Source organism: Caretta caretta, chromosome 24, assembly GCF_965140235.1.
Source record: "Caretta caretta isolate rCarCar2 chromosome 24, rCarCar1.hap1, whole genome shotgun sequence".
NCBI lineage: Eukaryota > Metazoa > Chordata > Testudines > Cheloniidae > Caretta > Caretta caretta.
Genome location: NC_134229.1, coordinates 16828854 through 16852458, shown reverse-complemented (window position 1 = coordinate 16852458; position 23605 = coordinate 16828854). Strand labels below are relative to the sequence as shown.

Sequence of the window (23605 nt, the reverse complement as noted above, 5' to 3'; positions counted from 1 at the left end):
GCTCCTGGCCCCCCTGCTCCCTGCAGGGCTAGAGAAACTCCTGGGGGCCTTGTCTGCGGCTCCCACTTGCTTTCCCTGGGATGCCGGGTGCTCAGCGTGGGGAAACATCAGCCCCTCGTCTTGGCCAGCTCTTGCCTCGGGTAGAAACGACCCTCTCCTCCCGCATCGTCACGGCTCCTCTCCAGCCCTCAGCAGTCTCTGGAGTCGATGATCTCGCCCAGGGTCTCTCAGCCCTTTCCGTCCTAGCGTCCCCCTACCATCCAGCTGGGACCTGCGGGCTGGGCGGCTAAGGACCCCGGGGTCCTGGCAGGCGCTTGTCTGCAGAGACTGGTGCTGCCTGGGGAAAGGGCTGAACTCTGTGTCCCAGGGAACAAAACCCAGCTCGCAGAGCACAGACTGGCAGAGCCCCCAGCCTGGGCTGAGACCCATGGGCCGGGCCTAGGGGAGCTATTGCTGCAGGCTGGCCGCACATGGAGGCCTCGGTTCATGCTCCGCTCGCACTTTTGAGGTTCCCTCAGCAGCCCTGAGGGGGAGGCAGGGGGGTTACGATCCCCTGGTGGGGCCCCAGCTTGGGAACCTGTGAGCCAGCCCAGCGGGGTCCGGCCTCCCTAGGCTGACACCCAACGCTCTTACTGCAGAGAGGTCGCGGGGCCACATGCCTCATGTTACCGTCCCCGGCTCAGGCCCAGCTCCCATCCAGCTCTCCCTGGGGCTCCCACAGCCCCTCCGGCAGCAAGCAACGGGTCACCAGCACTCTCCACTGCCCTTCCCTGCCATGCAGCGGGCAGCCAGCAGAGGCAGGGGCAGGGACAGCCCTGCTCAGAGCACGTCCAGCTCGGGGGCTGCAGACGAGGCAGGAGGAGGGGTCGGCAGGCGGCGCCAAGTGCCTCAGTGTGCATCTGGGACAATGAGCTGGGAGAGCCCACGAGTCCATGGGGCAGAGTTGCCCCCAGGGCCTGCACTCTACTGGAGCCCCTTGCCCCTGGGCCTCTGCTGCGGGTGCAGAAGGGGCGAGCAGGGTTCCATTCGCTCAGGACATGTCCGTGGGAGGCCGTGAAATCCTCGGTGTCAAGGGGGCAGAACAGGCGTCACCCACAGGTTGCGTGCGGATCTGGGTTCCCTTCATGGCCGGGTCACCTGCTGAGGCCCCTGCGGAGCTCCCTGGAACTGAGCGAGAGGGAGGGAAAGAACCGAGCTGTGTAACGTGCCAAGGGATTTCGCTCCTACCCCCTCCCACCGCCGCCCGAGAGTTCTGAGGAACTGCACCCGGCCACTCTGCACCCTCTGTGCTCAGGCTGTTATCAAACCGCTCCCTTCTGGGGAATGCGGGACACTGCTCTTGGAGAGGAGATAGTCTCACTGCTTCCATTCACAACGTTTGCGGGCTGCTGCAGCTCCCGGGGTGGGAGATGCCCCTTCCCGCTCTGCTGCTCTGTAGGGGAGGATCGCTCCCAGCCTGCCAGGGCCACATGCCCCTCGGCGTGCCCGGAATCCCCCTGGCAGCACTGGCTGTGATGGTCCTAGGCTTGCAGCTCCTCAGCGCCCTGGGCCTACAGGCTCTGGCCTCCAGGGCAGCGTGCCAGGTGGACAGCCCCAGAGTCATGGAGCCCAGGGCACGCAGGGTCTGGTCTCTAGGGCTGCCTGTCACGGACTCACAGGGCTCGTGCTCTCTCGGCTCTGTACGGTCCCTGGGAGGAAACCCCTTCAGTGTGACACCCTACTCGGGGTTCTCTCTCTCTCAGGGGTTAAGCCGTAGGCCCTTCTGCCTCCTGGAACCGCCTTCAGCACGCCTGTCTCTCGCCGTGGGCCCCCTCAGGGAGTCCACTTTCTCTAGACCCCTGGGGCCTCCACTCCCAGAGGGAATAATGCCACCCTGTTCTCTAGACCGGAGCGACTCATCCAGCGTAACACAGGAGGGTTTATTCAGCATCTTAGCACAGCACAGGAAACTCTCAGGGCCACAGGCCTGGCCTCCCTCAGCACCGTACATCTAGGTCTGTCCTACCTCTTGGTGGTCTCTGGCTGCTCTCTCCTCCTAGCCCAGAAAACCCCTCCTTCCACTTGGGCATCTGACATCACCTCCCCCAAGACCCATCTCTGTCCTTTGTCTTCTGTCCCAGGTAAACAGGCAGCCTGGGCCTCCTCTTCTCTCAGCCTCTCCTCGCATCCGTCTTTGTTCCTCACTGGCTGGAACCGGCTGGTCAGGTCACCGGGGTCCTCTCTCCGCAGCCTATTGTCCTCTCGCTGGCCAGAAGCGGCTGTGACTTCCGAGCTGGGCCTCCCGGTCACCAGGTCACCAGTCGCTGGGGTATCCATTTTCCAGGCCGTTCGCTGACCCTCTGTAACAAAAAACTCCCTCTCCCTCCACCTTGTTAAGCCACAAGTAGTCCGTGTGGCCCCTTAGAGACTAACACATTTCTTTGGGCATAAGCTTTTGTGGGCCACAACCCACTTCATCAGATGCATGGAGTGAAAGATACAGTAAGCAGGTATAAATATACAGCACATGAAAAGATGGGAGTTGTCTTACCAAGTCGGGGGTCAGTGTTAACAAAGCCAATTTAAGCATGGTGCATGTGGCCCATTCCCAAATTACCAGCCACTCCCAGTCTTTATTCAGGCCTAATTTGATGGTGTCAAGTTTGCCAATTAATTCCAGTTCTTGCAGTTTCTCGCTGAAGTCTGTTTTTGAAGTGTTTTTGTTGACGAGTGGCCACTTTTAAGTCTGTTATTGACTGTCCAGGGAGAGTGAAGTGCTCTCCCACTGGTTTTTGAATGTTCCAGTTCTCGATGTCTGATTTGTGTCCATTGAGTCTTTTGCACAGCAACTCTCCGGTTTGGCCAATGTACGTGGCAGAGGGGCATTGCTGGCACAGGATGGCATAGATCACATTGGTAGATGTGCAGGTGAACGAGCCCCTGATGGTGTGGCTGATGTGGTTAGGTCCTCTAATGGTGTCCCTTGAATAGATATGCGGACAGAGGTGGCAATGGGGTTTGTTGCAGGGATTTGTTCCTAGGTTAGGGTTTCTGTTGTGCGGTGCGTAGTTGCTGGGGAGTATTTGCTTCAGATTCGGGGGCTGTCTGTAAGCTAGGACTGGCCTGTCTCCCAAGGTCTGTGAGAGTGAGGGATCGTTCTTCAGGACAGGTGGTAGATCCTGGATGATGCGCTGGAGAGGTTTTAGTTGGGGGCTGTAGGTGATGGCTAGTGGCGTTCTGTTCCTTTTTTGCTGGGCCCGTCCTGTAGTAGGTGACTTCTGGGTACCCTTCTGGCTCTCTCAATCTATTTCTTCACTTCCCCAAGTGGGTATTGTAGTTGTAAGAACACTTGATAGAGATCCTGTAAGTGTTTGTCTCTGTCTGAGGGGTTGGAGCAAATGCGGTTGTATCTTAGAGCTTGGCTGTAGACAATGGATTGTGTGATGTGGTCTGGATGAAAGCTGAAGGCATGTAGGTAAGTATAGTGGTCAGTAGGTTTCCGGTATAGAGTGGTGTTTATGTGACCATCGCTTGTTAGCACTGTAGTGTCCAGGAAGTGGATCTCTTCTGTGGACTGGTCTCGGCCGAGGTTGATGGTGGGGTGGAAATTGTTGAAATCCTGGTGGAATTCCTCAAGGGCCTCCTTCCATGGGTCCAGATAAGAACATAAGAATGGCCATCCTGGGTCAAACCAAAGGTCCATCAAGCCCAGTATCCTGTCCTCTGACAGTGGCCAATGGCAGGTGCCCCAGAGGGAATGAACAGACAGGTTATCATCAAGTGATCCATGCCCTGTCACCCAATCCCAGCTCCTGGCAACCTGGGACTAGGGACACCTAGCCTGATGATGAAGATGTCATCAATGTAGCGCAAGCAGAGGAGGGGCGCTAGGGGGCAAGAGCTGAGGAAGCGTTGCTCTAAGTCAGCCATAAAAATGTTGGCGTCCTGTGGGGCCATGCAGGTACCCATAGCAGTGCCGCTGACTTGAAGGTATAAAGTTAGCACTCGCCGAGGGGCTCTCTGCCTCTATTTTTACTGATTCTCGGTATGCCTTTGGGATTATGCATGACTTTGGCACCCTCTGGCAGGCTCGAGGTTTTCTTTCCTCTACTGGCACCCCTATCAAGAATGGCCCCTACATTGCCGCCCTCCTGTATGCAGTTTTACTACCGTCTGCCTTGGCAATTGTTAAGTGTACTGGCCACTCAGCGGCAGACACCGAGGTGGCAAAAGGTAATGCACTTGCTGATGCTGCTGCAAAACATGCCGCCACTATAAAACCTTCACCAGAAGCATTTCTTGGTCCTCTCTCTGTCACGCCACCATCCCTGTCTCATCTCGCTCAGCTCCAGGATTCTGCCCCAGAAACAGAGAAAGACTCCTGGAGTGCTTTGGGTTGCTCTTTGCATTCTGATTCCCTTTGGTGATCGCCCACCGGTACCTTTGTAGCCCCCCTCTCACTCTACCCATCTCTAGCCGCCCTGCTACATGGTGTTTCGCATGTCGGCAAGGAGGGGATGGTCTCTGCTATGAGTAAGGCGGGGTGGTGGGCTCCCCATTTCAGCTCCTTTGCAACCCGCCACTGTGCCGCTTGTGTTACTTGTCAAAGCCACAATGTAGGCAAATCTGTAAAAGTAACACAAGGGTTCCGGGGTTTGCCTCAAGCACCTTTCCTACACTGGCAACTTGATTTTGTACAAATGCCAAAGTGTCAGAAATATGAATTCATTTTAGTTATAATATGTCTGTTTTCGGGTTGGATTGAAGCCTTTCCCTGTCGCAAAGCTGATTCATTGTCCTTTGCAAAATGACTGTTAAACCACATTATCCCTACCAAGGGAATTCCTGCCACTTTGTCTAGTGACCGGGGAACACATTCTACTGGAAAAATTGTTCAACATCTAAACCAGGTATTACATGTCACCCACCTGTTGCACTGCCCTTACCATCCACAGAGTGCAGGGGCAGTTGAAAGGCGAAATGGTGTGCTTAAAAATAAGCTGGCAAAAATCTGTAGTTCCATAGGGTTAAACTGGCCAGCTGCTTTACCACTGGCCCTTATGGAAATTCGGTCATCCCCATCCCAGAGACACAAATTGAGTCCGTTTGAAATCATCATGGGACGCCCTATGCGAACGATGGCTACTATTACCCCAGCCCCAGACCTAAACCCAACTCACAGCACGCTCCTCCAGTACTGCAAAGGGTTAATGCAAGCGGTGAGCTCCTTCCATTGGCAGGTGCGAGCAGCTTGGCCGAGGGAACCCACCTCTGCTGCCTGTCACACTCCTGAGCCTGGTGAGTGGGTCTGCCTGCGGCACCACCTTCGGAAGCCCGCCTTGGAACCCCAGTGGAAGGGTCCATGCCAGGTACTGCTCACCACCCAGACAGCAGTGAAATTATCCGGCATCGCTGCATGGATCCACGCCTCACAGTGTAAGCCAGCGCCACCTCAAGGGGACCAAGCACCTCTGCAAGACCACGCAGAACCAGCTTCAACCCTAGAAGACAAAGAGGAACAGCCTGCAATACCTTACAATCTGCGCGCTCGTAAGGGGGGAGAGGGATAGCTCAGTGGTTTGAGCATTGGCCTGCTAAACCCAGGGTTGTGAGTTCAATCCTTGAGGGGGCCATTTAGGGATCTGGGGCAAAAACTTGTGGATTGGTCCTGCTTTAAGCAGGGGGTTGGACTAGATGACCTCCTGAGGTCCCTTCCAACCCTGATATTCTATGATTCTATGAAAGGAGTCGAGCCACCCGGAGCCATTCCACCAAGGGGCTGGGAGAAGGGCTCAGCTGCACCCCCGATTCCCCCCGTCACAAAACGCAGGGCCTGGCCTGTGACTTGGGGCTTCCCCTCAGATGGCCCATGGCCCATTCCCGGGGGCTACAGGGATGGACACAGGGATCCCTCCCTGAGGCGGCAAAGGGCAGGGGAGACGGTCGTTGTTATGACACCTTCCTACGTGCGCCTGCCCCGCTCCTGGCCCCCCTGCTCCCTGCAGGGCTAGAGAAACTCCTGGGGGCCTTGTCTGCGGCTCCCACTTGCTTTCCCTGGGATGCCGGGTGCTCAGCGTGGGGAAACATCAGCCCCTCGTCTTGGCCAGCTCTTGCCTCGGGTAGAAACGACCCTCTCCTCCCCGCATCGTCACGGCTCCTCTCCAGCCCTCAGCAGTCTCTGGAGTCGATGATCTCGCCCAGGGTCTCTCAGCCCTTTCCGTCCTAGCGTCCCCCTACCATCCAGCTGGGACCTGCGGGCTGGGCGGCTAAGGACCCCGGGGTCCTGGCAGGCGCTTGTCTGCAGAGACTGGTGCTGCCTGGGGAAAGGGCTGAACTCTGTGTCCCAGGGAACAAAACCCAGCTCGCAGAGCACAGACTGGCAGAGCCCCCAGCCTGGGCTGAGACCCATGGGCCGGGCCTAGGGGAGCTATTGCTGCAGGCTGGCCGCACATGGAGGCCTCGGTTCATGCTCCGCTCGCACTTTTGAGGTTCCCTCAGCAGCCCTGAGGGGGAGGCAGGGGGGTTACGATCCCCTGGTGGGGCCCCAGCTTGGGAACCTGTGAGCCAGCCCAGCGGGGTCCGGCCTCCCTAGGCTGACACCCAACGCTCTTACTGCAGAGAGGTCGCGGGGCCACATGCCTCATGTTACCGTCCCCGGCTCAGGCCCAGCTCCCATCCAGCTCTCCCTGGGGCTCCCACAGCCCCTCCGGCAGCAAGCAACGGGTCACCAGCACTCTCCACTGCCCTTCCCTGCCATGCAGCGGGCAGCCAGCAGAGGCAGGGGCAGGGACAGCCCTGCTCAGAGCACGTCCAGCTCGGGGGCTGCAGACGAGGCAGGAGGAGGGGTCGGCAGGCGGCGCCAAGTGCCTCAGTGTGCATCTGGGACAATGAGCTGGGAGAGCCCACGAGTCCATGGGGCAGAGTTGCCCCCAGGGCCTGCACTCTACTGGAGCCCCTTGCCCCTGGGCCTCTGCTGCGGGTGCAGAAGGGGCGAGCAGGGTTCCATTCGCTCAGGACATGTCCGTGGGAGGCCGTGAAATCCTCGGTGTCAAGGGGGCAGAACAGGCGTCACCCACAGGTTGCGTGCGGATCTGGGTTCCCTTCATGGCCGGGTCACCTGCTGAGGCCCCTGCGGAGCTCCCTGGAACTGAGCGAGAGGGAGGGAAAGAACCGAGCTGTGTAACGTGCCAAGGGATTTCGCTCCTACCCCCTCCCACCGCCGCCCGAGAGTTCTGAGGAACTGCACCCGGCCACTCTGCACCCTCTGTGCTCAGGCTGTTATCAAACCGCTCCCTTCTGGGGAATGCGGGACACTGCTCTTGGAGAGGAGATAGTCTCACTGCTTCCATTCACAACGTTTGCGGGCTGCTGCAGCTCCCGGGGTGGGAGATGCCCCTTCCCGCTCTGCTGCTCTGTAGGGGAGGATCGCTCCCAGCCTGCCAGGGCCACATGCCCCTCGGCGTGCCCGGAATCCCCCTGGCAGCACTGGCTGTGATGGTCCTAGGCTTGCAGCTCCTCAGCGCCCTGGGCCTACAGGCTCTGGCCTCCAGGGCAGCGTGCCAGGTGGACAGCCCCAGAGTCATGGAGCCCAGGGCACGCAGGGTCTGGTCTCTAGGGCTGCCTGTCACGGACTCACAGGGCTCGTGCTCTCTCGGCTCTGTACGGTCCCTGGGAGGAAACCCCTTCAGTGTGACACCCTACTCGGGGTTCTCTCTCTCTCAGGGGTTAAGCCGTAGGCCCTTCTGCCTCCTGGAACCGCCTTCAGCACGCCTGTCTCTCGCCGTGGGCCCCCTCAGGGAGTCCACTTTCTCTAGACCCCTGGGGCCTCCACTCCCAGAGGGAATAATGCCACCCTGTTCTCTAGACCGGAGCGACTCATCCAGCGTAACACAGGAGGGTTTATTCAGCATCTTAGCACAGCACAGGAAACTCTCAGGGCCACAGGCCTGGCCTCCCTCAGCACCGTACATCTAGGTCTGTCCTACCTCTTGGTGGTCTCTGGCTGCTCTCTCCTCCTAGCCCAGAAAACCCCTCCTTCCACTTGGGCATCTGACATCACCTCCCCCAAGACCCATCTCTGTCCTTTGTCTTCTGTCCCAGGTAAACAGGCAGCCTGGGCCTCCTCTTCTCTCAGCCTCTCCTCGCATCCGTCTTTGTTCCTCACTGGCTGGAACCGGCTGGTCAGGTCACCGGGGTCCTCTCTCCGCAGCCTATTGTCCTCTCGCTGGCCAGAAGCGGCTGTGACTTCCGAGCTGGGCCTCCCGGTCACCAGGTCACCAGTCGCTGGGGTATCCATTTTCCAGGCCGTTCGCTGACCCTCTGTAACAAAAAACTCCCTCTCCCTCCACCTTGTTAAGCCACAAGTAGTCCGTGTGGCCCCTTAGAGACTAACACATTTCTTTGGGCATAAGCTTTTGTGGGCCACAACCCACTTCATCAGATGCATGGAGTGAAAGATACAGTAAGCAGGTATAAATATACAGCACATGAAAAGATGGGAGTTGTCTTACCAAGTCGGGGGTCAGTGTTAACAAAGCCAATTTAAGCATGGTGCATGTGGCCCATTCCCAAATTACCAGCCACTCCCAGTCTTTATTCAGGCCTAATTTGATGGTGTCAAGTTTGCCAATTAATTCCAGTTCTTGCAGTTTCTCGCTGAAGTCTGTTTTTGAAGTGTTTTTGTTGACGAGTGGCCACTTTTAAGTCTGTTATTGACTGTCCAGGGAGAGTGAAGTGCTCTCCCACTGGTTTTTGAATGTTCCAGTTCTCGATGTCTGATTTGTGTCCATTGAGTCTTTTGCACAGCAACTCTCCGGTTTGGCCAATGTACGTGGCAGAGGGGCATTGCTGGCACAGGATGGCATAGATCACATTGGTAGATGTGCAGGTGAACGAGCCCCTGATGGTGTGGCTGATGTGGTTAGGTCCTCTAATGGTGTCCCTTGAATAGATATGCGGACAGAGGTGGCAATGGGGTTTGTTGCAGGGATTTGTTCCTAGGTTAGGGTTTCTGTTGTGCGGTGCGTAGTTGCTGGGGAGTATTTGCTTCAGATTCGGGGGCTGTCTGTAAGCTAGGACTGGCCTGTCTCCCAAGGTCTGTGAGAGTGAGGGATCGTTCTTCAGGACAGGTGGTAGATCCTGGATGATGCGCTGGAGAGGTTTTAGTTGGGGGCTGTAGGTGATGGCTAGTGGCGTTCTGTTCCTTTTTTGCTGGGCCCGTCCTGTAGTAGGTGACTTCTGGGTACCCTTCTGGCTCTCTCAATCTATTTCTTCACTTCCCCAAGTGGGTATTGTAGTTGTAAGAACACTTGATAGAGATCCTGTAAGTGTTTGTCTCTGTCTGAGGGGTTGGAGCAAATGCGGTTGTATCTTAGAGCTTGGCTGTAGACAATGGATTGTGTGATGTGGTCTGGATGAAAGCTGAAGGCATGTAGGTAAGTATAGTGGTCAGTAGGTTTCCGGTATAGAGTGGTGTTTATGTGACCATCGCTTGTTAGCACTGTAGTGTCCAGGAAGTGGATCTCTTCTGTGGACTGGTCTCGGCCGAGGTTGATGGTGGGGTGGAAATTGTTGAAATCCTGGTGGAATTCCTCAAGGGCCTCCTTCCATGGGTCCAGATAAGAACATAAGAATGGCCATCCTGGGTCAAACCAAAGGTCCATCAAGCCCAGTATCCTGTCCTCTGACAGTGGCCAATGGCAGGTGCCCCAGAGGGAATGAACAGACAGGTTATCATCAAGTGATCCATGCCCTGTCACCCAATCCCAGCTCCTGGCAACCTGGGACTAGGGACACCTAGCCTGATGATGAAGATGTCATCAATGTAGCGCAAGCAGAGGAGGGGCGCTAGGGGGCAAGAGCTGAGGAAGCGTTGCTCTAAGTCAGCCATAAAAATGTTGGCGTCCTGTGGGGCCATGCAGGTACCCATAGCAGTGCCGCTGACTTGAAGGTATAAAGTTAGCACTCGCCGAGGGGCTCTCTGCCTCTATTTTTACTGATTCTCGGTATGCCTTTGGGATTATGCATGACTTTGGCACCCTCTGGCAGGCTCGAGGTTTTCTTTCCTCTACTGGCACCCCTATCAAGAATGGCCCCTACATTGCCGCCCTCCTGTATGCAGTTTTACTACCGTCTGCCTTGGCAATTGTTAAGTGTACTGGCCACTCAGCGGCAGACACCGAGGTGGCAAAAGGTAATGCACTTGCTGATGCTGCTGCAAAACATGCCGCCACTATAAAACCTTCACCAGAAGCATTTCTTGGTCCTCTCTCTGTCACGCCACCATCCCTGTCTCATCTCGCTCAGCTCCAGGATTCTGCCCCAGAAACAGAGAAAGACTCCTGGAGTGCTTTGGGTTGCTCTTTGCATTCTGATTCCCTTTGGTGATCGCCCACCGGTACCTTTGTAGCCCCCCTCTCACTCTACCCATCTCTAGCCGCCCTGCTACATGGTGTTTCGCATGTCGGCAAGGAGGGGATGGTCTCTGCTATGAGTAAGGCGGGGTGGTGGGCTCCCCATTTCAGCTCCTTTGCAACCCGCCACTGTGCCGCTTGTGTTACTTGTCAAAGCCACAATGTAGGCAAATCTGTAAAAGTAACACAAGGGTTCCGGGGTTTGCCTCAAGCACCTTTCCTACACTGGCAACTTGATTTTGTACAAATGCCAAAGTGTCAGAAATATGAATTCATTTTAGTTATAATATGTCTGTTTTCGGGTTGGATTGAAGCCTTTCCCTGTCGCAAAGCTGATTCATTGTCCTTTGCAAAATGACTGTTAAACCACATTATCCCTACCAAGGGAATTCCTGCCACTTTGTCTAGTGACCGGGGAACACATTCTACTGGAAAAATTGTTCAACATCTAAACCAGGTATTACATGTCACCCACCTGTTGCACTGCCCTTACCATCCACAGAGTGCAGGGGCAGTTGAAAGGCGAAATGGTGTGCTTAAAAATAAGCTGGCAAAAATCTGTAGTTCCATAGGGTTAAACTGGCCAGCTGCTTTACCACTGGCCCTTATGGAAATTCGGTCATCCCCATCCCAGAGACACAAATTGAGTCCGTTTGAAATCATCATGGGACGCCCTATGCGAACGATGGCTACTATTACCCCAGCCCCAGACCTAAACCCAACTCACAGCACGCTCCTCCAGTACTGCAAAGGGTTAATGCAAGCGGTGAGCTCCTTCCATTGGCAGGTGCGAGCAGCTTGGCCGAGGGAACCCACCTCTGCTGCCTGTCACACTCCTGAGCCTGGTGAGTGGGTCTGCCTGCGGCACCACCTTCGGAAGCCCGCCTTGGAACCCCAGTGGAAGGGTCCATGCCAGGTACTGCTCACCACCCAGACAGCAGTGAAATTATCCGGCATCGCTGCATGGATCCACGCCTCACAGTGTAAGCCAGCGCCACCTCAAGGGGACCAAGCACCTCTGCAAGACCACGCAGAACCAGCTTCAACCCTAGAAGACAAAGAGGAACAGCCTGCAATACCTTACAATCTGCGCGCTCGTAAGGGGGGAGAGGGATAGCTCAGTGGTTTGAGCATTGGCCTGCTAAACCCAGGGTTGTGAGTTCAATCCTTGAGGGGGCCATTTAGGGATCTGGGGCAAAAACTTGTGGATTGGTCCTGCTTTAAGCAGGGGGTTGGACTAGATGACCTCCTGAGGTCCCTTCCAACCCTGATATTCTATGATTCTATGAAAGGAGTCGAGCCACCCGGAGCCATTCCACCAAGGGGCTGGGAGAAGGGCTCAGCTGCACCCCCGATTCCCCCCGTCACAAAACGCAGGGCCTGGCCTGTGACTTGGGGCTTCCCCTCAGATGGCCCATGGCCCATTCCCGGGGGCTACAGGGATGGACACAGGGATCCCTCCCTGAGGCGGCAAAGGGCAGGGGAGACGGTCGTTGTTATGACACCTTCCTACGTGCGCCTGCCCCGCTCCTGGCCCCCCTGCTCCCTGCAGGGCTAGAGAAACTCCTGGGGGCCTTGTCTGCGGCTCCCACTTGCTTTCCCTGGGATGCCGGGTGCTCAGCGTGGGGAAACATCAGCCCCTCGTCTTGGCCAGCTCTTGCCTCGGGTAGAAACGACCCTCTCCTCCCCGCATCGTCACGGCTCCTCTCCAGCCCTCAGCAGTCTCTGGAGTCGATGATCTCGCCCAGGGTCTCTCAGCCCTTTCCGTCCTAGCGTCCCCCTACCATCCAGCTGGGACCTGCGGGCTGGGCGGCTAAGGACCCCGGGGTCCTGGCAGGCGCTTGTCTGCAGAGACTGGTGCTGCCTGGGGAAAGGGCTGAACTCTGTGTCCCAGGGAACAAAACCCAGCTCGCAGAGCACAGACTGGCAGAGCCCCCAGCCTGGGCTGAGACCCATGGGCCGGGCCTAGGGGAGCTATTGCTGCAGGCTGGCCGCACATGGAGGCCTCGGTTCATGCTCCGCTCGCACTTTTGAGGTTCCCTCAGCAGCCCTGAGGGGGAGGCAGGGGGGTTACGATCCCCTGGTGGGGCCCCAGCTTGGGAACCTGTGAGCCAGCCCAGCGGGGTCCGGCCTCCCTAGGCTGACACCCAACGCTCTTACTGCAGAGAGGTCGCGGGGCCACATGCCTCATGTTACCGTCCCCGGCTCAGGCCCAGCTCCCATCCAGCTCTCCCTGGGGCTCCCACAGCCCCTCCGGCAGCAAGCAACGGGTCACCAGCACTCTCCACTGCCCTTCCCTGCCATGCAGCGGGCAGCCAGCAGAGGCAGGGGCAGGGACAGCCCTGCTCAGAGCACGTCCAGCTCGGGGGCTGCAGACGAGGCAGGAGGAGGGGTCGGCAGGCGGCGCCAAGTGCCTCAGTGTGCATCTGGGACAATGAGCTGGGAGAGCCCACGAGTCCATGGGGCAGAGTTGCCCCCAGGGCCTGCACTCTACTGGAGCCCCTTGCCCCTGGGCCTCTGCTGCGGGTGCAGAAGGGGCGAGCAGGGTTCCATTCGCTCAGGACATGTCCGTGGGAGGCCGTGAAATCCTCGGTGTCAAGGGGGCAGAACAGGCGTCACCCACAGGTTGCGTGCGGATCTGGGTTCCCTTCATGGCCGGGTCACCTGCTGAGGCCCCTGCGGAGCTCCCTGGAACTGAGCGAGAGGGAGGGAAAGAACCGAGCTGTGTAACGTGCCAAGGGATTTCGCTCCTACCCCCTCCCACCGCCGCCCGAGAGTTCTGAGGAACTGCACCCGGCCACTCTGCACCCTCTGTGCTCAGGCTGTTATCAAACCGCTCCCTTCTGGGGAATGCGGGACACTGCTCTTGGAGAGGAGATAGTCTCACTGCTTCCATTCACAACGTTTGCGGGCTGCTGCAGCTCCCGGGGTGGGAGATGCCCCTTCCCGCTCTGCTGCTCTGTAGGGGAGGATCGCTCCCAGCCTGCCAGGGCCACATGCCCCTCGGCGTGCCCGGAATCCCCCTGGCAGCACTGGCTGTGATGGTCCTAGGCTTGCAGCTCCTCAGCGCCCTGGGCCTACAGGCTCTGGCCTCCAGGGCAGCGTGCCAGGTGGACAGCCCCAGAGTCATGGAGCCCAGGGCACGCAGGGTCTGGTCTCTAGGGCTGCCTGTCACGGACTCACAGGGCTCGTGCTCTCTCGGCTCTGTACGGTCCCTGGGAGGAAACCCCTTCAGTGTGACACCCTACTCGGGGTTCTCTCTCTCTCAGGGGTTAAGCCGTAGGCCCTTCTGCCTCCTGGAACCGCCTTCAGCACGCCTGTCTCTCGCCGTGGGCCCCCTCAGGGAGTCCACTTTCTCTAGACCCCTGGGGCCTCCACTCCCAGAGGGAATAATGCCACCCTGTTCTCTAGACCGGAGCGACTCATCCAGCGTAACACAGGAGGGTTTATTCAGCATCTTAGCACAGCACAGGAAACTCTCAGGGCCACAGGCCTGGCCTCCCTCAGCACCGTACATCTAGGTCTGTCCTACCTCTTGGTGGTCTCTGGCTGCTCTCTCCTCCTAGCCCAGAAAACCCCTCCTTCCACTTGGGCATCTGACATCACCTCCCCCAAGACTCATCTCTGTCCTTTGTCTTCTGTCCCAGGTAAACAGGCAGCCTGGGCCTCCTCTTCTCTCAGCCTCTCCTCGCATCCGTCTTTGTTCCTCACTGGCTGGAACCGGCTGGTCAGGTCACCGGGGTCCTCTCTCCGCAGCCTATTGTCCTCTCGCTGGCCAGAACCGGCTGTGACTTCCGAGCTGGGCCTCCCGGTCACCAGGTCACCAGTCGCTGGGGTATCCATTTTCCAGGCCGTTCGCTGACCCTCTGTAACAAAAAACTCCCTCTCCCTCCACCTTGTTAAGCCACAAGTAGTCCGTGTGGCCCCTTAGAGACTAACACATTTCTTTGGGCATAAGCTTTTGTGGGCCACAACCCACTTCATCAGATGCATGGAGTGAAAGATACAGTAAGCAGGTATAAATATACAGCACATGAAAAGATGGGAGTTGTCTTACCAAGTCGGGGGTCAGTGTTAACAAAGCCAATTTAAGCATGGTGCATGTGGCCCATTCCCAAATTACCAGCCACTCCCAGTCTTTATTCAGGCCTAATTTGATGGTGTCAAGTTTGCCAATTAATTCCAGTTCTTGCAGTTTCTCGCTGAAGTCTGTTTTTGAAGTGTTTTTGTTGACGAGTGGCCACTTTTAAGTCTGTTATTGACTGTCCAGGGAGAGTGAAGTGCTCTCCCACTGGTTTTTGAATGTTCCAGTTCTCGATGTCTGATTTGTGTCCATTGAGTCTTTTGCACAGCAACTCTCCGGTTTGGCCAATGTACGTGGCAGAGGGGCATTGCTGGCACAGGATGGCATAGATCACATTGGTAGATGTGCAGGTGAACGAGCCCCTGATGGTGTGGCTGATGTGGTTAGGTCCTCTAATGGTGTCCCTTGAATAGATATGCGGACAGAGGTGGCAATGGGGTTTGTTGCAGGGATTTGTTCCTAGGTTAGGGTTTCTGTTGTGCGGTGCGTAGTTGCTGGGGAGTATTTGCTTCAGATTCGGGGGCTGTCTGTAAGCTAGGACTGGCCTGTCTCCCAAGGTCTGTGAGAGTGAGGGATCGTTCTTCAGGACAGGTGGTAGATCCTGGATGATGCGCTGGAGAGGTTTTAGTTGGGGGCTGTAGGTGATGGCTAGTGGCGTTCTGTTCCTTTTTTGCTGGGCCCGTCCTGTAGTAGGTGACTTCTGGGTACCCTTCTGGCTCTCTCAATCTATTTCTTCACTTCCCCAAGTGGGTATTGTAGTTGTAAGAACACTTGATAGAGATCCTGTAAGTGTTTGTCTCTGTCTGAGGGGTTGGAGCAAATGCGGTTGTATCTTAGAGCTTGGCTGTAGACAATGGATTGTGTGATGTGGTCTGGATGAAAGCTGAAGGCATGTAGGTAAGTATAGTGGTCAGTAGGTTTCCGGTATAGAGTGGTGTTTATGTGACCATCGCTTGTTAGCACTGTAGTGTCCAGGAAGTGGATCTCTTCTGTGGACTGGTCTCGGCCGAGGTTGATGGTGGGGTGGAAATTGTTGAAATCCTGGTGGAATTCCTCAAGGGCCTCCTTCCATGGGTCCAGATAAGAACATAAGAATGGCCATCCTGGGTCAAACCAAAGGTCCATCAAGCCCAGTATCCTGTCCTCTGACAGTGGCCAATGGCAGGTGCCCCAGAGGGAATGAACAGACAGGTTATCATCAAGTGATCCATGCCCTGTCACCCAATCCCAGCTCCTGGCAACCTGGGACTAGGGACACCTAGCCTGATGATGAAGATGTCATCAATGTAGCGCAAGCAGAGGAGGGGCGCTAGGGGGCAAGAGCTGAGGAAGCGTTGCTCTAAGTCAGCCATAAAAATGTTGGCGTCCTGTGGGGCCATGCAGGTACCCATAGCAGTGCCGCTGACTTGAAGGTATAAAGTTAGCACTCGCCGAGGGGCTCTCTGCCTCTATTTTTACTGATTCTCGGTATGCCTTTGGGATTATGCATGACTTTGGCACCCTCTGGCAGGCTCGAGGTTTTCTTTCCTCTACTGGCACCCCTATCAAGAATGGCCCCTACATTGCCGCCCTCCTGTATGCAGTTTTACTACCGTCTGCCTTGGCAATTGTTAAGTGTACTGGCCACTCAGCGGCAGACACCGAGGTGGCAAAAGGTAATGCACTTGCTGATGCTGCTGCAAAACATGCCGCCACTATAAAACCTTCACCAGAAGCATTTCTTGGTCCTCTCTCTGTCACGCCACCATCCCTGTCTCATCTCGCTCAGCTCCAGGATTCTGCCCCAGAAACAGAGAAAGACTCCTGGAGTGCTTTGGGTTGCTCTTTGCATTCTGATTCCCTTTGGTGATCGCCCACCGGTACCTTTGTAGCCCCCCTCTCACTCTACCCATCTCTAGCCGCCCTGCTACATGGTGTTTCGCATGTCGGCAAGGAGGGGATGGTCTCTGCTATGAGTAAGGCGGGGTGGTGGGCTCCCCATTTCAGCTCCTTTGCAACCCGCCACTGTGCCGCTTGTGTTACTTGTCAAAGCCACAATGTAGGCAAATCTGTAAAAGTAACACAAGGGTTCCGGGGTTTGCCTCAAGCACCTTTCCTACACTGGCAACTTGATTTTGTACAAATGCCAAAGTGTCAGAAATATGAATTCATTTTAGTTATAATATGTCTGTTTTCGGGTTGGATTGAAGCCTTTCCCTGTCGCAAAGCTGATTCATTGTCCTTTGCAAAATGACTGTTAAACCACATTATCCCTACCAAGGGAATTCCTGCCACTTTGTCTAGTGACCGGGGAACACATTCTACTGGAAAAATTGTTCAACATCTAAACCAGGTATTACATGTCACCCACCTGTTGCACTGCCCTTACCATCCACAGAGTGCAGGGGCAGTTGAAAGGCGAAATGGTGTGCTTAAAAATAAGCTGGCAAAAATCTGTAGTTCCATAGGGTTAAACTGGCCAGCTGCTTTACCACTGGCCCTTATGGAAATTCGGTCATCCCCATCCCAGAGACACAAATTGAGTCCGTTTGAAATCATCATGGGACGCCCTATGCGAACGATGGCTACTATTACCCCAGCCCCAGACCTAAACCCAACTCACAGCACGCTCCTCCAGTACTGCAAAGGGTTAATGCAAGCGGTGAGCTCCTTCCATTGGCAGGTGCGAGCAGCTTGGCCGAGGGAACCCACCTCTGCTGCCTGTCACACTCCTGAGCCTGGTGAGTGGGTCTGCCTGCGGCACCACCTTCGGAAGCCCGCCTTGGAACCCCAGTGGAAGGGTCCATGCCAGGTACTGCTCACCACCCAGACAGCAGTGAAATTATCCGGCATCGCTGCATGGATCCACGCCTCACAGTGTAAGCCAGCGCCACCTCAAGGGGACCAAGCACCTCTGCAAGACCACGCAGAACCAGCTTCAACCCTAGAAGACAAAGAGGAACAGCCTGCAATACCTTACAATCTGCGCGCTCGTAAGGGGGGAGAGGGATAGCTCAGTGGTTTGAGCATTGGCCTGCTAAACCCAGGGTTGTGAGTTCAATCCTTGAGGGGGCCATTTAGGGATCTGGGGCAAAAACTTGTGGATTGGTCCTGCTTTAAGCAGGGGGTTGGACTAGATGACCTCCTGAGGTCCCTTCCAACCCTGATATTCTATGATTCTATGAAAGGAGTCGAGCCACCCGGAGCCATTCCACCAAGGGGCTGGGAGAAGGGCTCAGCTGCACCCCCGATTCCCCCCGTCACAAAACGCAGGGCCTGGCCTGTGACTTGGGGCTTCCCCTCAGATGGCCCATGGCCCATTCCCGGGGGCTACAGGGATGGACACAGGGATCCCTCCCTGAGGCGGCAAAGGGCAGGGGAGACGGTCGTTGTTATGACACCTTCCTACGTGCGCCTGCCCCGCTCCTGGCCCCCCTGCTCCCTGCAGGGCTAGAGAAACTCCTGGGGGCCTTGTCTGCGGCTCCCACTTGCTTTCCCTGGGATGCCGGGTGCTCAGCGTGGGGAAACATCAGCCCCTCGTCTTGGCCAGCTCTTGCCTCGGGTAGAAACGACCCTCTCCTCCCCGCATCGTCACGGCTCCTCTCCAGCCCTCAGCAGTCTCTGGAGTCGATGATCTCGCCCAGGGTCTCTCAGCCCTTTCCGTCCTAGCGTCCCCCTACCATCCAGCTGGGACCTGCGGGCTGGGCGGCTAAGGACCCCGGGGTCCTGGCAGGCGCTTGTCTGCAGAGACTGGTGCTGCCTGGGGAAAGGGCTGAACTCTGTGTCCCAGGGAACAAAACCCAGCTCGCAGAGCACAGACTGGCAGAGCCCCCAGCCTGGGCTGAGACCCATGGGCCGGGCCTAGGGGAGCTATTGCTGCAGGCTGGCCGCACATGGAGGCCTCGGTTCATGCTCCGCTCGCACTTTTGAGGTTCCCTCAGCAGCCCTGAGGGGGAGGCAGGGGGGTTACGATCCCCTGGTGGGGCCCCAGCTTGGGAACCTGTGAGCCAGCCCAGCGGGGTCCGGCCTCCCTAGGCTGACACCCAACGCTCTTACTGCAGAGAGGTCGCGGGGCCACATGCCTCATGTTACCGTCCCCGGCTCAGGCCCAGCTCCCATCCAGCTCTCCCTGGGGCTCCCACAGCCCCTCCGGCAGCAAGCAACGGGTCACCAGCACTCTCCACTGCCCTTCCCTGCCATGCAGCGGGCAGCCAGCAGAGGCAGGGGCAGGGACAGCCCTGCTCAGAGCACGTCCAGCTCGGGGGCTGCAGACGAGGCAGGAGGAGGGGTCGGCAGGCGGCGCCAAGTGCCTCAGTGTGCATCTGGGACAATGAGCTGGGAGAGCCCACGAGTCCATGGGGCAGAGTTGCCCCCAGGGCCTGCACTCTACTGGAGCCCCTTGCCCCTGGGCCTCTGCTGCGGGTGCAGAAGGGGCGAGCAGGGTTCCATTCGCTCAGGACATGTCCGTGGGAGGCCGTGAAATCCTCGGTGTCAAGGGGGCAGAACAGGCGTCACCCACAGGTTGCGTGCGGATCTGGGTTCCCTTCATGGCCGGGTCACCTGCTGAGGCCCCTGCGGAGCTCCCTGGAACTGAGCGAGAGGGAGGGAAAGAACCGAGCTGTGTAACGTGCCAAGGGATTTCGCTCCTACCCCCTCCCACCGCCGCCCGAGAGTTCTGAGGAACTGCACCCGGCCACTCTGCACCCTCTGTGCTCAGGCTGTTATCAAACCGCTCCCTTCTGGGGAATGCGGGACACTGCTCTTGGAGAGGAGATAGTCTCACTGCTTCCATTCACAACGTTTGCGGGCTGCTGCAGCTCCCGGGGTGGGAGATGCCCCTTCCCGCTCTGCTGCTCTGTAGGGGAGGATCGCTCCCAGCCTGCCAGGGCCACATGCCCCTCGGCGTGCCCGGAATCCCCCTGGCAGCACTGGCTGTGATGGTCCTAGGCTTGCAGCTCCTCAGCGCCCTGGGCCTACAGGCTCTGGCCTCCAGGGCAGCGTGCCAGGTGGACAGCCCCAGAGTCATGGAGCCCAGGGCACGCAGGGTCTGGTCTCTAGGGCTGCCTGTCACGGACTCACAGGGCTCGTGCTCTCTCGGCTCTGTACGGTCCCTGGGAGGAAACCCCTTCAGTGTGACACCCTACTCGGGGTTCTCTCTCTCTCAGGGGTTAAGCCGTAGGCCCTTCTGCCTCCTGGAACCGCCTTCAGCACGCCTGTCTCTCGCCGTGGGCCCCCTCAGGGAGTCCACTTTCTCTAGACCCCTGGGGCCTCCACTCCCAGAGGGAATAATGCCACCCTGTTCTCTAGACCGGAGCGACTCATCCAGCGTAACACAGGAGGGTTTATTCAGCATCTTAGCACAGCACAGGAAACTCTCAGGGCCACAGGCCTGGCCTCCCTCAGCACCGTACATCTAGGTCTGTCCTACCTCTTGGTGGTCTCTGGCTGCTCTCTCCTCCTAGCCCAGAAAACCCCTCCTTCCACTTGGGCATCTGACATCACCTCCCCCAAGACTCATCTCTGTCCTTTGTCTTCTGTCCCAGGTAAACAGGCAGCCTGGGCCTCCTCTTCTCTCAGCCTCTCCTCGCATCCGTCTTTGTTCCTCACTGGCTGGAACCGGCTGGTCAGGTCACCGGGGTCCTCTCTCCGCAGCCTATTGTCCTCTCGCTGGCCAGAACCGGCTGTGACTTCCGAGCTGGGCCTCCCGGTCACCAGGTCACCAGTCGCTGGGGTATCCATTTTCCAGGCCGTTCGCTGACCCTCTGTAACAAAAAACTCCCTCTCCCTCCACCTTGTTAAGCCACAAGTAGTCCGTGTGGCCCCTTAGAGACTAACACATTTCTTTGGGCATAAGCTTTTGTGGGCCACAACCCACTTCATCAGATGCATGGAGTGAAAGATACAGTAAGCAGGTATAAATATACAGCACATGAAAAGATGGGAGTTGTCTTACCAAGTCGGGGGTCAGTGTTAACAAAGCCAATTTAAGCATGGTGCATGTGGCCCATTCCCAAATTACCAGCCACTCCCAGTCTTTATTCAGGCCTAATTTGATGGTGTCAAGTTTGCCAATTAATTCCAGTTCTTGCAGTTTCTCGCTGAAGTCTGTTTTTGAAGTGTTTTTGTTGACGAGTGGCCACTTTTAAGTCTGTTATTGACTGTCCAGGGAGAGTGAAGTGCTCTCCCACTGGTTTTTGAATGTTCCAGTTCTCGATGTCTGATTTGTGTCCATTGAGTCTTTTGCACAGCAACTCTCCGGTTTGGCCAATGTACGTGGCAGAGGGGCATTGCTGGCACAGGATGGCATAGATCACATTGGTAGATGTGCAGGTGAACGAGCCCCTGATGGTGTGGCTGATGTGGTTAGGTCCTCTAATGGTGTCCCTTGAATAGATATGCGGACAGAGGTGGCAATGGGGTTTGTTGCAGGGATTTGTTCCTAGGTTAGGGTTTCTGTTGTGCGGTGCGTAGTTGCTGGGGAGTATTTGCTTCAGATTCGGGGGCTGTCTGTAAGCTAGGACTGGCCTGTCTCCCAAGGTCTGTGAGAGTGAGGGATCGTTCTTCAGGACAGGTGGTAGATCCTGGATGATGCGCTGGAGAGGTTTTAGTTGGGGGCTGTAGGTGATGGCTAGTGGCGTTCTGTTCCTTTTTTGCTGGGCCCGTCCTGTAGTAGGTGACTTCTGGGTACCCTTCTGGCTCTCTCAATCTATTTCTTCACTTCCCCAAGTGGGTATTGTAGTTGTAAGAACACTTGATAGAGATCCTGTAAGTGTTTGTCTCTGTCTGAGGGGTTGGAGCAAATGCGGTTGTATCTTAGAGCTTGGCTGTAGACAATGGATTGTGTGATGTGGTCTGGATGAAAGCTGAAGGCATGTAGGTAAGTATAGTGGTCAGTAGGTTTCCGGTATAGAGTGGTGTTTATGTGACCATCGCTTGTTAGCACTGTAGTGTCCAGGAAGTGGATCTCTTCTGTGGACTGGTCTCGGCCGAGGTTGATGGTGGGGTGGAAATTGTTGAAATCCTGGTGGAATTCCTCAAGGGCCTCCTTCCATGGGTCCAGATAAGAACATAAGAATGGCCATCCTGGGTCAAACCAAAGGTCCATCAAGCCCAGTATCCTGTCCTCTGACAGTGGCCAATGGCAGGTGCCCCAGAGGGAATGAACAGACAGGTTATCATCAAGTGATCCATGCCCTGTCACCCAATCCCAGCTCCTGGCAACCTGGGACTAGGGACACCTAGCCTGATGATGAAGATGTCATCAATGTAGCGCAAGCAGAGGAGGGGCGCTAGGGGGCAAGAGCTGAGGAAGCGTTGCTCTAAGTCAGCCATAAAAATGTTGGCGTCCTGTGGGGCCATGCAGGTACCCATAGCAGTGCCGCTGACTTGAAGGTATAAAGTTAGCACTCGCCGAGGGGCTCTCTGCCTCTATTTTTACTGATTCTCGGTATGCCTTTGGGATTATGCATGACTTTGGCACCCTCTGGCAGGCTCGAGGTTTTCTTTCCTCTACTGGCACCCCTATCAAGAATGGCCCCTACATTGCCGCCCTCCTGTATGCAGTTTTACTACCGTCTGCCTTGGCAATTGTTAAGTGTACTGGCCACTCAGCGGCAGACACCGAGGTGGCAAAAGGTAATGCACTTGCTGATGCTGCTGCAAAACATGCCGCCACTATAAAACCTTCACCAGAAGCATTTCTTGGTCCTCTCTCTGTCACGCCACCATCCCTGTCTCATCTCGCTCAGCTCCAGGATTCTGCCCCAGAAACAGAGAAAGACTCCTGGAGTGCTTTGGGTTGCTCTTTGCATTCTGATTCCCTTTGGTGATCGCCCACCGGTACCTTTGTAGCCCCCCTCTCACTCTACCCATCTCTAGCCGCCCTGCTACATGGTGTTTCGCATGTCGGCAAGGAGGGGATGGTCTCTGCTATGAGTAAGGCGGGGTGGTGGGCTCCCCATTTCAGCTCCTTTGCAACCCGCCACTGTGCCGCTTGTGTTACTTGTCAAAGCCACAATGTAGGCAAATCTGTAAAAGTAACACAAGGGTTCCGGGGTTTGCCTCAAGCACCTTTCCTACACTGGCAACTTGATTTTGTACAAATGCCAAAGTGTCAGAAATATGAATTCATTTTAGTTATAATATGTCTGTTTTCGGGTTGGATTGAAGCCTTTCCCTGTCGCAAAGCTGATTCATTGTCCTTTGCAAAATGACTGTTAAACCACATTATCCCTACCAAGGGAATTCCTGCCACTTTGTCTAGTGACCGGGGAACACATTCTACTGGAAAAATTGTTCAACATCTAAACCAGGTATTACATGTCACCCACCTGTTGCACTGCCCTTACCATCCACAGAGTGCAGGGGCAGTTGAAAGGCGAAATGGTGTGCTTAAAAATAAGCTGGCAAAAATCTGTAGTTCCATAGGGTTAAACTGGCCAGCTGCTTTACCACTGGCCCTTATGGAAATTCGGTCATCCCCATCCCAGAGACACAAATTGAGTCCGTTTGAAATCATCATGGGACGCCCTATGCGAACGATGGCTACTATTACCCCAGCCCCAGACCTAAACCCAACTCACAGCACGCTCCTCCAGTACTGCAAAGGGTTAATGCAAGCGGTGAGCTCCTTCCATTGGCAGGTGCGAGCAGCTTGGCCGAGGGAACCCACCTCTGCTGCCTGTCACACTCCTGAGCCTGGTGAGTGGGTCTGCCTGCGGCACCACCTTCGGAAGCCCGCCTTGGAACCCCAGTGGAAGGGTCCATGCCAGGTACTGCTCACCACCCAGACAGCAGTGAAATTATCCGGCATCGCTGCATGGATCCACGCCTCACAGTGTAAGCCAGCGCCACCTCAAGGGGACCAAGCACCTCTGCAAGACCACGCAGAACCAGCTTCAACCCTAGAAGACAAAGAGGAACAGCCTGCAATACCTTACAATCTGCGCGCTCGTAAGGGGGGAGAGGGATAGCTCAGTGGTTTGAGCATTGGCCTGCTAAACCCAGGGTTGTGAGTTCAATCCTTGAGGGGGCCATTTAGGGATCTGGGGCAAAAACTTGTGGATTGGTCCTGCTTTAAGCAGGGGGTTGGACTAGATGACCTCCTGAGGTCCCTTCCAACCCTGATATTCTATGATTCTATGAAAGGAGT

General features: G+C 56.2%; 1 long non-coding RNA gene across 1 annotated transcript in view; it reads right to left on the bottom strand.

The window, feature by feature from the left end:
• Positions 1-1898: 1898 nt before the first annotated feature.
• The window catches only part of LOC142070080 (uncharacterized), a 28570-nt gene continuing 6863 nt past the window's right edge, over positions 1899-23605 (bottom strand). Inside the window, exon 2 of the long non-coding RNA XR_012666011.1 lies at positions 1899-23357. This is a non-coding gene — a long non-coding RNA (uncharacterized LOC142070080). The remainder of the gene's footprint in view (positions 23358-23605) is intronic.